Source organism: Peromyscus leucopus, unplaced genomic scaffold (genome assembly GCF_004664715.2).
Source record: "Peromyscus leucopus breed LL Stock unplaced genomic scaffold, UCI_PerLeu_2.1 scaffold_523, whole genome shotgun sequence".
NCBI lineage: Eukaryota > Metazoa > Chordata > Mammalia > Rodentia > Cricetidae > Peromyscus > Peromyscus leucopus.
Window position 1 is genome coordinate 66,851 of NW_023505424.1, and position 12,887 is coordinate 79,737.

Below are 12,887 nucleotides of genomic sequence, written 5' to 3' on the forward strand. Positions count from 1 at the left end.
CCTCGACACATTCAACAAAATCAGCTCCCTTCATCTGCTTTTAAAACACATATTAAGAATCTAAAATAAGGGTTCTACTACTTTAAGAGTTTGAGAGTAGGGCTGGAGAGATGCCTCAGCAGGAAAGAGCACTGCTCTTCTTTTTGAGGACGTGGGTTTGGTTCCCAGCACCCACACAGCAGCTCATAACTGTCTGGAACTCTCTTCTAGCCTCTGGGGGGCACTAGCCATGCATATGGTGCACACACATTCATGCAGGTAAAACCCACATACATAAAATAAAAATAAATCCTAACAAGAGTTTGAAAGCCATTATGACAGTCGTATACTATGCATGTGTATCTATTAAAGAGATAAAACGTGGGGTCAACAGAATTTCTTCTCAGAGAATTCTTATTAATATTCCCTAATGTGATTATATAAAATATTTCTCTCTCTCTCTCTCTCTCTCTCTCTCTCTCTCTCTCTCTCTCTCTCTCTCTCTCTCTCTCAAAACATGGCAGCAAACAATTTGCCTAGATCTTCCAAATACCTGACTGGTATATTGATAAGGAAATAATTTATTTTTTATGAGGAAGTAGGTAAATAAATTTGGGAAATCTGGATTTAAACAAAGCTATCAAACATCCTTACAAAGATCTCTCAAAGATTTTATAATATATAAAATTCTAAAATGGCTTACAGCATGCTCTGTTTCTTTGACAAAACTTTTTAAGAAATGGTACCTTACACTAATGGGGAAAATAAAATATGCAATTTTTTCTATAATTCTTGAAGAGAAAGAGATACTGGTCTTTTGTAAAAGCTGACTAGAAGGAAAACATGGAACAGTACCGACATACTGTTCACAGCAATGACTCTACTTGAAACATGAAGCAATTAGGACAGTACAAAGCTTCTAAGTCTCAGTTAAAATTGACTCGAACTGCAGAAAACCAAAGTGTTTTAGCGCTGCCCAAGCTGTGAAGCACTTGAAACTATCTACAACATTTTGTCACATGCCATCCATCATTGTGCACTGTTTACCAATGGAGTAGCTGCTATAAATTTAAAAAATGGTTCCTTGAATAAAGCCACACTTCTGCTTATTATTCCACTGCAAAAGAAAAATAATTAGCAATGAAGTAACCTAGTCACTATTACTTCCCAAAACATAAAGACATTTATGAAAGATTGTTTTTGTGTTTTAAAAATGCTTAAAACAAAACAGATGAAACTAAAATACATCTTTATGGTTGGATAGAGCAGCCATAGTTAAGAAGGATCCTCTTGCACACTGTGGCATCACTAGTTTCTACCTTACAAATGTCTGGCCTATTACAATTTACCATTCTACACACTTTTTGGCCATTACTAACAAATCAAGTCTGAAATATGAAAGAGAATAAAATGTAGCACACTAATTAACACTAACAAAGCTCCTGGAACTCTAAACCTACTTATAAGAGCCAAAAAGAAAAAGACAAACAAATTCATTCACAATGTAACTTTAATATTGACACAAAAAAAACTGTTAATTTTTCAAATGAAATTGTCTTGCAATATTAAAACTACTTTAAACTACCACAGCTAAGTGACTACCAAGTGTCAAAGTCTCATACATTCCTGATGCTCGAGAAGTATACTGCAGAGAAAGCTGTCTTTGGTTACTCTCTCCTGGGAAGGGATGCCATGAGCAGAGAGCGCACGAGCACAGCACTGACGAGAACAGCGCAGGCACTCCTGAAACCTCAAAGCCCACTTGCAATGAAAAATTATTAAAATGTTTATTGTGTTTTAGACAGGGTCTTGTAATAGAATGCAGGCTGGCCCAAATTCGCAGTCCTCCTGCTCGGTCTCCTGAAAGCTGGGATCACGGTGTATGCTACCACACCCAACCCCTAAAGAATTGTTTTAAATAAAGTAAGACTTCAAGAAAACTTGCAGCAAAGAATTTTTTAGTTTCACAATTAAAATGTAAAACTTGATACCCAATAGGCTGACTCACAGAATTATAAACTGGATCATATCCGTCATCATCAATTAAATTACATACGACACTCTCAGCAATTGCACTTTCCATGTTACTAAGTATGTAAGAAAATCAAGTCAACAAAAAATAGAAATGTCTAGTACATAAAAAATTACTTTTGGACTACAGAAACATGAATTTATGATATCTGAAAAGAAAAAACTTTAAAGATAATTTTCCATTTTATTCTTTAAGAGATAAAGCAATATTCAATTCTGTAATCATTCTTTATGTGATTCTACCCAGATACTTTAATATAATATTTGTAGTGGGCATAAATTGTATACTTTTACCACACACAAATACAATAATATCATTTGTGAAAACGGTAATAGTTGGAGGGACTCTTAAAATATAGATAAAATTATCAGAGAAAAATATGGAAGGTTAGAAATGTCTTCTGTGTATTTATCATATGAGGCCTCAAATTACTTGGGCTTATGGCTTACATAAATATAGAGCATGACCAAAAAAATATTGCACATGCACACACTTAAGACTCCTACAGACACCCTCAACGGAAATCAGATGATCAACAAGCCTTAATGTTTTTTTAAGGCCTTCACTCTGAATTGTGAATTCACAGCCAAGAGTCAAAAGCTGCTTGAGAACATCCTCTAACATAAACAAGACCATTAAGGACACAGAAATAATACTGGCAACTAATGACAAAACAACTAAGAAGAAAATAAGGTAATAGCTTCAGAAATGAAAAAGTTCCTTAAGTGAAAGTATGACTACTATAAAATGAAGATCCCTACAATAGATGGTTCTTGGAAATAAAGTTCTAAGTGTGGAGAAGCTTTCTAGCTAATAGAATTAAAGACATGGTAGGTAGTTTTCAATCCTTCCTGCAAATCAGAATCACCCGGGACGTCTCAAACAGCAACAGCTAATTAAACTGGAACTCCTGAGTGACCTAGGCATCAGCAATTCTTAAGATGGTACCGAAGATTCTACATCCTGCAGCCAAGATGAGAACTAGAAGCCATAGAGTGACACTTTCCAAGTCTGATGACAGCTCAATCATCGATTGAGAGTGTGAGCACAGAAGACATTTTCAGAACCACAAGGTCTCAAAACTTTATTCTCCTTGGCCCTTTCTCAGAAAAAGACTGTGTCTACCAAAATGAGGAAGTTAACAGGGAAAATAACAATCAAAGATTTAGGCACACAGGAAACTACAGAGGCATGGTGTGGGGGTGAAAACAGGGATGTAAAATTAAGATTGCCTGTGTGCTGGGCAATATTACATTAACCATGCTGTGGAGATTTTACAGTACTGTGAAAAACCTTGTGCTGAGTCAGAACAGTGGGCAAACAAAACCCTGTAATTAATAAATGGCAGGCCAAACAGCATGCTTTCAGAAGAGCAGCTACCAAAGCACAGCCTGTAGCTTAGCTCCCAGCAATACACAGTATCAGTAACCAATAATTCCTGACAACCAAACACCAGAGAATGACACCACAGAGACAAGCCAGAGACTTCTCTCCTTCCAAAGACAAAACTCCAAATCCACACGGCCCACAAAAAGAAATGCACACACATTCAGAAAGATCACTGTCGTATTTGAAAACCTACATAATTTACCTATATATGTTTACATGGGCATAGAGCATGCTTCCTACAGATCAAGGATATAAATAAAAACATTATTTTAAAAGATTTCGAAAGTTTCGGTATATTATCCAAAAAGGAAACTTAGATATATATTTTAATACATATCAGATAAACACTGCATACTACAAAAAAGAATTCCAATAAAAATTTTCACTTTGTCATTCATATTATACTAGCAAATTCTTTAACAGACAAACGAGTGTTTGCAACAACTTGAGATCCCAACTGCCCTTTTCAGTATTAAATCCAAAATTTTCAATTGCAGTGATTAAGTTATGTGGTGGTATTGTGTTCCCCCAAATATTGTGCACCCTAATAAACTTATCTGGGGTTAGAGAGAACAGCCAACTAGATACAAAGGCTAGAAAATGGTGGCACTCACACCTTTAATCCTAGCATTCCAGAGGCAGAAAATCCATGTGATCAAGGATATAGCCAAGCAGGGTGACTCACGCCTTTAATCCCAGGGAGTGATGGTAGAAAGCAGAAAGATATATAAGGCGTGAGGACCAGAAACTAGAAGCATTTGGCTGGTTAAGCATTTAGTTTTTGAGCAGCACAGTTCAGCTGAGAGCCATTTGGATATGAGGACACAGAGGCTTCCAGTCTGAGGAAACAAGACCAGCTGAGAAGTTGGCCAGGTGAGGGTAGCTGTGGCTTGTTCTGTCTCTCTGATCTTCCAGTGTTCACTCCAATAACTGGCCTCAGGTTTGATTTTATTAATAAGAACTTTTAAGATTCATGCTACAAAGTTATGTCAGAAATATAATAAAAACCATAAAAAATTAAGTTTAGAAACAGAAAAGATTAAGATTTTCTTCCTATTAAAAGAAAGAGGCACACTCCATATGATTCACCAATTTGACACTTTCCTCTAAATTATCTTATTTTAGACAATCAACACTTGCCTGCTGCTCTTTTTTTTTTTTGAGCTGAGGACCGAATCCAGGGCCTTGTGCTTGCTAGGCAAGCGCTCTGTCACTGAACTAAATCCCCAACCCCTTTGCTTGCTCTTTTAAGCTTGAATGTAGCACCTGTCAGACTGCATTGTAATTCTGGGCTTCCTTGTCTGTTCTCCTTGATACACTGTCAGTTCAGCAAGGCTGGATACAGAATTTCTCCTGTTCACTGGTACACATCCCTACCATCATGTACCACAGTGCTACCAGGAAATACACAGGAAATACCCAGAAACTATTTATGTAAATGAACAAACACATAACTAGACTTCAGTATATTTTACTCTATTTTTTTTTTTGCTTATAAAGGCAATGCTTAAATACAAAGGCAAACTACTATTTCACACACACAAGAAAAACATGAATGAACAAGTACCTTTCAATGAGCGTCCCATTTTGAATCATCCAAACATCACAGTATGTTCGAGATACCAGCATAACAGCAATAAGTATCAAGTAGCCTGTCTAAAATAAACCATGTAGAGTAAACTAAATGCATTTTAGAATGTTAAAAGAAAAATAACTTGGTGAAGTTTTTGGTTTCAAATTTCCAAGTTTTACTCTTACAATATTTATTTACATTGTATGTGTATTTTATCTATAATAAATGTTAAAGTTTAAAAGGAACTTAAAATTATACCACACAAAAAGTCAATGGTGGAAACTAGACATGTAACTTAAGACTATCAGGCTTGGTAATTTGTGATTTTCTTATTTATTTTTAATATACTACTTTAATAAAGAACACTGGTAATGGTTACTGTGTTAACTAAACAATAAGCACTGAAGCTTAAAAATTTGTACAAGCTAAACAAATGAGGTTCAACTTGTTAAAAAAAAGTCTCTTAACACTGCCGGGGTTTCTTAGGGCTTTCAACTTGAGTGCTTAAGGCAAGAGCTACACATAAAAAGCAATAAACTCAGTCAGACAGAGTTGTACAACCTCATGGAAGTGAGAAGAGGGAAGTCTAGAATAGCAGAAGCAGCTGTGGCAGGAAAAATACATTACACAGACCAAGGGAAACAGGAGAGGATGGAGACTGAGGGCAGGAAAAAAGACTAAAGCCACATGGAGCATGAAGGTGCGGATCTGACAGATCGGGATAATACAAAATTATCATAAGCTTCTACTAGGTAAAAACGGGTATTAAAAAGTGATGAGCAGGCAATGGTTACTTCAGCAATACAGGTGTCAATTTAGAGACTATTAAGTCTTCTTTACGTACACAGAAAACATCTTACCTGAATTGTTATGACTTATTGTTCTGAATACTTGTGAATATGGAAAGTTGAACATACAGTATTATAATCTCCTAAGACTTACCTCTTTACAAAATGTTCTAGGGACCATGATTTTCAGGATCTGTGAGAGCCTTGATAAAAACACTTTGTCCACCACAGCTCGCTCTTTCTTCCCTTCTTTCTACATTTAGAGAGAAAAAAAGACCATTTTAAGATGATGGCTGCAACATATGCACAGTGATTACAGGACCACATTTAAGAAAGCTGCAACAAGTACAGTGATTACAGAACTACATTTAAGAAAGCAGCAATAAATGCACAATGATTACAGAGCCACATTAATATAGCTGCAACAAATGCAAACTAATTACAGAACCACATTTAAGATGGCTGCAGCAAATGCAGTGATTACAGAACCACATTTAAGATGGCTGCAACAAATGTAGTGATTATAGAACCACATTTTAAATAGCTGCAATAAATGCAGTGATTACAGAACCACATTTCAGATAGCTGCAATAAATGCAGTGGTTACAGAACCACATTTAAGATAGTTGCAGCATGGGCTGGAGAGATGGCTCAGAGGTTAAGAGCACTGGCTGCTTGCTCTTCCAGAGGTCCTGAGTTTAATTCCCAGCAACCACATGGTAGCTCACAAACATCTATCATGAGATCTGGTGTTCTTTTCTGGCCTGCAGGCAAAACACTGTATACATAATAAATCAACTTTTAAAAAAAAAGATAGTTGCAGCAACACACAGTGATTATGGAGCCACATTTTAAGATAGCTGCATAGACAAGCATTAAGATGGACAGATAAATTTAGAGCACACACTTGAGCAGCTCTCTATTCAGACAGATTCCAAGAAAACAGAATTACCTAGAAGAGAAATGAGGTGTGCTCTCTAAGAGAAGAGCATAATTGAATAAAAAGTAAGTGAAAACAGCATGTCAAAGTATTCCAGGGACAACGAGGTGGCCAGCATGGATGAAGGTCTGAGACGTGCAGAGCAGTCAGAGTATTTCCTGACTATTTTTGTAGGGACAGGAACTGAAACCAGGACCTCACGGTAGGCATGTGCCCATCCCCACTGTCCTACAACCCTAGCCTCCACTTCTTGATACACAGAAGCTTTCTAAAAATCCTGAATATGATTTTCCCTAATTTGAAGAAACTTCTGCCAGGCAGTGGTGGCCACATGCCTTTAATCTGGAGGTAGATCTCTAAGTCTGACATAAATGACGAAAGTTAGGAGTGCCTACAAAGAACAGAGCCTAAAGGACATAGAAGAAGAACTTCTTGTCAGGATGGAGATTTAAGGTAAGGTCATGGCGTTTCCCTTAGAGTCTGTTTTCAACAGTGCAAGAAAACAGAAAGACAAATCATTTGCAAAGCTAAAAAAGTGGCTTCTACAGCTTTTGGTAGGGAGTATTTTGTTTGCTACCCTTAGACTGGGAGAACAGGAAAGAGAGACCCTGAAAAACTACAAGCTACTGTAGAACACATCCTACCCAGCCCTTTCCAGATCCCCAGTCACAGCTCACTTGTTTAACTATTATGTTCTCAATAAACAAATGCCCATGACAGCGCAATTACCACTACACAAGCATTTGTATAAATATTATATTAAACTAATACTAAATGACTGTAAAATGAATGGTTTTATGTAGTGATACACTGTGTACCCTAATAAACTTGCCTGGGGATCAGAGGACAGAACCAGACACTAGATTAGACATAGAGGTAGGCAGTGGTGGCACACACCCTTAATCCTATCACTTGGGAGCAGAGATCTATCTGGATCTCTGTGAGTTCAAGGCCACAATGAAACAGAGCCAGGCAGTAGTGGTACACGCCTTTAATCCCAGCACTGGGAAGCACACACACATCCTAGGAAGTGATGTCTGGGCAGAGAAAGGTATATAAGGTGTGAGGAAACATAAACTCACTTTCTTTAGGCTGAGGATTTTGTAGAAGTAAGAACTAGTGGCTGGCTGTTCTTCTCTGATCTTTCAGCTTTCACCCCTATATCTGGCTCTGGGTTTTTTTGTTAAAAGACCATCTAAGGTTCGGACAACAGTTTTAATACTGAATGAAAACAATAAACTAGGGGCTGGAGATACCGCTCAGCAGTTAAGAGCACTTGCTGCTCTTGCAGAGGACCTGGCTTTGGTTCCTAGAACCCACATGGTAGCTCACAACTATCAGTAATTCTAGTTCCAGAAAATCCAATGTTCTAGTTTGTGTTCTGTGGGCATCAAGCATACATATGATACAAACACATTCATGAAGGCAAAACACTCATAAGTAAATAAATAATAAAATTGGTTTAAAAAAACATAAATTACTTTCCCAGGTGTCATACTGTGCTGAGTACATTTACACACACACACACACACACACACACACACACACACACACTACAGCAGTTATTTTAAAAAGGAAGTCTGGAGGCAATATGTTTACAGAGTTAGAACTAGGGATTTCAGATTCAGATTTTGTCTTTCAGAGGAAGCTGTGGTGATCCTTAATGCTGTCAAGGTGACAGCATCTAGAATCAATGAGGAGACAAGCCTCTGGGTACATCTGTGAAGAAGTCTCCAGATCAGGTTACCTGGGGTGGAGGGGCCCACCCTAACTGTGGGTGGCACCATTACATGCACTGAAGACAAAGAGAAGGTGAGCTGAGGCCTAGCATCTACCTGTCTGCTTCCTGACTGCAGATGCAGTGTGACCAGTGCCTCAGACATGCCACAGGACTCCTCTTTCTCTCTCTAGACTGACCTACCCTCAGACTGTGAGCCAGACTAAACTTGTCCTGAGGTTGCCTTTGTCAGGTATGTTGCCATAGCAAAAAATTCACTCTCAAACACCTCCCAGTGAATGGCAGGCCCAGTCTACTTCATTCACACATAGCTGCATTTCATTCCCTCAACACTTCCTCCAGGCACTAATCCAAATGATGATGGCCTATTAGCAAAAAAGACAGACAAAACCCTACTCAGTCTATTAGTTGAGCTAGAGCATTCTCTTGCAGCCAAACTTTGTAACTTCAACCTAAGTCTCTTTGTATTTCCCCAGACTAACACAAGGCAGGAAGAGAACAGAGTAAGCACTACCTCACCACCCTAAGTGAAATGACTATTCTCAAGTCCTGCTTCCACCACCGGCCTCTCTCCTCCAAAAACAGTCGGGACATGCCTTACAGAGTTATCTCAATATCCCCGTCCATTTCTAACTTGAACTTGAAGCAGAATTTTGAGTTAAAATGACCTTCTACCTACAGAAACTTGGGAATACCTATTTCTAGCTGACCCTAAGAAATGATCTGGTACGATGAAGGAGCTAAAAAAAAATATGAGAGTAACAATGAAGCACTTTAAGAATATTAGTAGCTAAACTAATTAGTTTGTACAACTGAGAGAGACAGAGACAGTCAGACACAGGTTTAAGCCACATGTGGTGGTGAATGCTCCCAGCACTCAGGAAGTTTGTTGGCAATACTAAATAAATAAATTAATTAATTAAAAAAAAAAAAAACTAAACTAAAAAAGTAGTGGCTAGCTGGGCAGGGTCTCACTATGAAGCCCCAGTGGTTTATCACTAATATATACCCTCCCCTATTTTTCAGTATTAAAAAAAAAATTAAACACTTTTGGTGATGCATTTAACATGGGAATCATAAAAAGAAAATAAAAAATTAGATAAAGATCACTTAAGAAGTTTAAGTAACACATTTCACACAACTAGGAAAATAAAAGTAAAGTCAGGAGGCAACAAAGTCAAGGAGCAATGAGAAGCCCCTGTTCACATTCACCCAACTTAGAAGAATGAACTATAAAACTGCAAATAGTGTCTGACACACTGAGGTAAGAGGTATTTGGGTAATGACTAAAGTATTCCTGTACATTGTTGTAAACATTTAAATTGCAACAATTATGCATCAGTTATCAAAATGTAAAATAATCCAGCAAATTTATTTTTAGCAATTTCTATTGTGGAATAATCTTTTTGTACATTATGAAGATTTGTCACTTGGATTGGTTTAATAAAAAGCTGAATGGCCAATAGCTAGACAGGATTTTGGGGCAGAGAGGACAAGGAAAAAAGGGCGGAGACAAGAGAAGCCAGCCAGATATGGAATGAGTTGGACACACAAACTGGGATAGAGGTGAAAGTAACATGATAGAACATAGATTAATAGAAATATGGGTTAATTTAAGTTATAAAAGCTAGTTAGAAACAAGCCTAAGCTATTGGCCGAGCTTTCATAATTAATAAGAAGTCTCTGTATGGTTATTTGGGAGCTGGCTGGTAGGACAAAGAAAGACTCTCACAAATTTAACTTCCAGATAAACCTATTCATACATTCAGCAACATTAATGAGGAAAGCAGCATAGTTTATAAGCCTATAAAATTAAAACAATCTAAGTACACATCACTACTACACAAGTTATGGTGACTTTGTTCTAAGAAGGGGAAGCAGTTCACATTCCTACAACAGAACATGAAGTTACAGGGCAGTGACACAGAACAGAGAACTATCAACACACAGCTAAATTACGTAGACCTCACATTGAGCATGATGATGCACAACTGTGATCCCCATGCTCTTTTGAGCCAAGGTGGAAGATACCAAATTTAGGGCCAGCCTCAGCTACACAGTAAGTTTCAGATCAGCCTAGGCTACAGAATAAGACTTCATCTCAAAAACTGAACAAAAAATTAACTAGATTCTACTGTTTTCAGCATGGATGAATCTAAAAAGCATTATACAAGAAAAAAATAGAACGATGTGCTTTCACTTTAAAAGTAAATTCATAAAATTCCTAAATATGTAAAATAATTCTATATACATTGTTTGTAGGTATACACATACCCACACACTAATAAACACCCAGAAGAATGCTAAATACCAATCACAGCATAGTGTTTACCTTCATGCTGTGCATGACACCAAATTAAATAAGTATTTTAAAATAAAATAAACTCGGTACTATTTTCTAACTATCTAACAGCTTTACACCTTAAATTTCATCTTATGAAAACTGTCTTAGTTATCCTCATCCCGGAGTATGATATGAAAAAAAATATTTTTGTTTTCTCTCCTAAGTAACAGTCACTGTAGAAAACATTTTAAATTCTGATCAGCAAAGTAAGAAATCTGTACCTCCCACCTGGAGTTCTCAACTGTTGATATTTGGGATGTTTCCTATCACATTTCACTTTAGCATATCTGTGCTTCCTAACAATTTGCCAGTGCGGTGCTGCAGTGGTCTGAATGAGAACTGTCTCCCATAAGCTAAGATGTTGAAGAAGTAATACCTAGTTGGTGGTACAGTTTGGGGAAGCTATGGCATCTGCAGGGGGTGGAGCCTTGTTGGAGAAGCAGTCCCTGAAGGCAGGCTTTGAGAGGCCATAACACCTCAACCCATTTCCAGCTTGCTCTCTCGTGGTTTCCTATCTGACAAAAACATTATCAGTCAGCTTCCTGTGCTGGCTGCCTGTTGCTGTGCCATCTTGCCATTACAGACTCCCCACTGGAACTGTAAGCCTACATAAACCTTTCCTTCTATAATTATCTTGGTCATGGCGGCCTTTTATCATTGAAGAAAAAAAAAAAAGCAAACTGATACAACTGTAACTATTTCCATTACCAATCACTTACCTAACTTAAATCTACCTTGATTACACTATATACAACCTACAAATAATTTATGTTAACACAAAATTGTCCAAAAAGGGGGGGTACAAAATAAGTGGAATCAAATTAACTGTCCTAGAACTTAAGACACATTTCAGATGGATAATTTAGATGTGAGAGATTGAGGACAGAGTATCAGGAGACCAGCCTTAAGCATATAGTGAGACTGTATCTCAAACAAAAAACAAAAAAAAATTAAAAGAGGGAAAGCAAAATTTAAGGCACCTGCCAATAAATTTGATGACCTGGGTTCAACCCACAGGACCCACATGGTGGGAAAAGAAAAACATCTCCCTCAAGTCTCTCCTTGTTGAGTTGTCCTCCTAACTCCATCCTTCTCTTAAAACATTTATAGAAGGTCAGGCATAGTGGTGCCTGCCTCTAATCCCAACACCCAGGAGGCAGAGGCAGACAGATCTCTACAAGTTCAAGGCCAGCCTGGTCTACATAGCAAGTTCCAGGCTAGTCAAGGCTACAAAGTGAGAACCTGTCTCAAAAGAAAAAAAAAAGAAGGTGGTAAAGAGTGACCTTAATGGAGAAATACCAGTTTTGCTACAATGAGATATAGTCACAGTGGACAGAGAGACAAACTGAGATAAAGGGTGGGGAGAGCTTAAAGGATGTAACAGGTAATAATCACTTTGATGTTTAGTCAATTCTAGCAATAATTTTAAGGAAGAAAAAGAAGGCAAATTAATCTTGTATGTAATAGCCTGTATTAACATGCTAGGTATAAGAATTACATTCAAAACTATACTAATACTACAGGCAGTTAAAGCCAATAAACTAACACAGGGATAAATACCATTTATTTGAAAAAAAGTCAACTGAGTTATTATATAATCCTAAATTCCCCACTAAGTTATAGGTCATCCAAGAGAAATAAAAACCATGTATCCACCTCAAAACTGGTATATGTTCACAGCTGCATTACTCCTAAGTGTTTATGCTTATGTTAACAACGTAAAAGTCCCTCACCTGGTGTTACACCTATACAACAGAACTATTCAGCATAAAAAGGAACAGTATGGATATAGCAACAACATGAAGAAACCTTGAAAACATCATGCTAAGTGAAAGGCCTAAAGGACCACACATACTGCATAAGTCTATGAATATGAAATGCCCCAAATCAGGCAGACCATAGACAAACAGTAGATCAATGGTTGCTAAGGGTTGAGAGAAGATGCTAACAAGAAGTGAGTGCTACTAAGCATGAGACTTAGGGATGGGAGTTAATCAAAAAAAGTCTTTTTAAGTTGTTGCTCTTTTACTGTTGACCTGATCTGGCTGGCTTTAAGGAGAATAACATTCAGTTTCACAAGCTGAATCCATGCCGTCACCTCAGC

General features: G+C 37.6%; 1 pseudogene; it reads right to left on the minus strand.

Annotated features, from left to right (window-relative positions):
- The window catches only part of LOC114701346, a 60,500-nt pseudogene that overhangs the window by 28,447 nt on the left and 19,166 nt on the right, over positions 1-12,887 (minus strand).